Below are 2,330 nucleotides of genomic sequence, written 5' to 3'. Positions count from 1 at the left end.
ATTCTTGTACACGTTTGTGACGTTAGGTCGCGCAGCTGGTGGCAGTGAGCTGTTTCCATGCTTGGCTCCCGGTGGAAGGGAGAGGAAAGGAGAGGGAGAATGAAGGGGAGAGGGAGATGAGGGGAGAGGAAGAGTGAGAGGGAGGAAGAGTGACGGGAGAGAGAGAGAGAGAGAGAGAGAGAGAACGAACATTCGAGATAAAAATAAAATAAAAGAAAAAATGTTTTGAATAGACGAAAAAAATAGAACAGAGTACGAAAAAAAAATAAGAAAAATAAGAAAGATAGAAATAAATGAACGGAATAGATGGAAGAGAGAAAGCTGATGGGCGGAACAGATGGGAGAGAGAAGGCTGTAACCCCGGTGAATGAGAGGTCGTAAAGCTGGAACCGGAGTAAAATTTGAGGACTTTTCTTTATAAACAAAAGGAGGGTTTAAAGTATTGTCTCTCTCTCTCTCTCTCTCTCTCTCTCTCTTGGGCTTGACACGGATGCTTATGGGAAGTTTTCTACAGTGGATCAAAGGTATATACAGACAGACAGACAGACAGACAGACAGACAGACAGACAGACACAGACAGACAGACAGACAGACATAATCATTGCAGCAGGAATGTTAAAAGCACAATAATGAGGGTAGTTGGTGGCGAGGATAAAGGTTTAATATCCATGGAAACCAGATTAGCTGCCCAGGTTGTGTGAGGGTACAGCTACACACTGAGGCGGAATTACAGGTGTGTTGGCGGAATTACAGGTGCGTTGGCGGAATTACATGTGTTGGCGGAATTACAGGTGTGTTGGTTGCATTACAGGTGTGTTGGCGGCATTACAGGTGTGTTGGCGGCATTACAGGTGTGTTGGCGGATTACAGGTGTGTTGGTTGCATTACAGGTGTGTTGGTTGCATTACAGGTGAGTTGGCGGCATTACAGGTGTGTAGGTGGCATTACAGGCGCATAGGTGGAATTAACTCGGTTTTAAATGTCATCTCAGAAGGCTAATACAAGGTTACAATAAGCAATCTAGATAATATTAATCCAGGTATCGAGTCTTGGTGCATAAGAGCGGCCATTTTGAAGTATAAATCAACATCATGATAGGTATTCTGGCTTCATAAAAAACGTAACTTTAAATTCAAATTCTGCCCAAAAAGTAAAAAAAAAACATTTTAACCCTTCAGCAATAATCTTTTTTACGATACTCCAATGTTCACTATTGAAAATCCTGCCTAATAATTTACAAGCTAAAAAATAATAATAGTCTTTAAAATCGTAAGTGAATAACAGGTTGAAAAAATTTGACAGTAAAACACACACACACACACACACACACACACACACACACACACACACACACACACACACACACACACACACACACACACACACACATGCACATGCACATCAACACTGCCACCACTCCAGTGCAAGCCCCAGCAGTCACAGTGGGTGCCCATCCTCTCCAGCTGGTGCAGTCTGCCAAACTCCTGGGTGTAACCATAGACCACAAACTGACTGAAGGCCATGTAAATAACACAATGCAGCCTTGTACCGACTCTTACATGCTACGAAGACTTAGGGGGTCACTTGGGACACCCACGCCAGAGCTGAGGACCATCTACAACGCCTTTATTCTCCCAAAACTAATGTATGCATCACCAGCCTGGTCGTCTTCTCAACTCCACCCAACAACGTCAGCTAGAGAAGGTACAGAAAAGGGCCTGCAGAATCATGCTCGGCGCAGAATACCTGGCTACACCAACGCTCTCCACCCTGGAAATGCCATCCTCAGTGACCTCCACCACCAAGCACTGGAAAGGTTTGGCATGGGACTACTTCACCACCCTCGTCATCGCCACCTCCTGCCACCGGCAGCCCCACCCACCTCGCAGTCCGCCACTACAACAAAATTCAGCCCATAAGAGCCTGCACCGATAGATATAAGAACAGCACCATCCCATCTATTGTTAAAATAATAAACAACTCCTGATTTATGTACTGTACAGCCCTGTAAATGTATTCACTGCATATTATATCACTATGTCTAAATCAAATGTGAGTCTGTATATTTTCAGCCACCGGCTGCAACTCTATTAATAAACCGTTTATTAATATATTATTATTATTATTACACACACACACACACAAAGGGTTAAAGCCTCATCTGACTCTCTGACTCATGAACCTAAGAATGACATATTTTCCTTTTAACCTTAAAAATATAGACTAAATTATTAAACGTCGGGTGAACATTCAGAGACTCAGGTAACTGTACTAAGGTGAACACAAAGATGATCTCTACTGACGGAGAGGGAACAACCCGTAGGTGGTGA

Source organism: Homarus americanus, unplaced genomic scaffold, assembly GCF_018991925.1.
Source record: "Homarus americanus isolate GMGI-L3 unplaced genomic scaffold, GMGI_Hamer_2.0 scaffold51140, whole genome shotgun sequence".
In the NCBI taxonomy this organism is placed as follows: domain Eukaryota; kingdom Metazoa; phylum Arthropoda; class Malacostraca; order Decapoda; family Nephropidae; genus Homarus; species Homarus americanus.
This window is presented reverse-complemented; position numbering follows the sequence as displayed.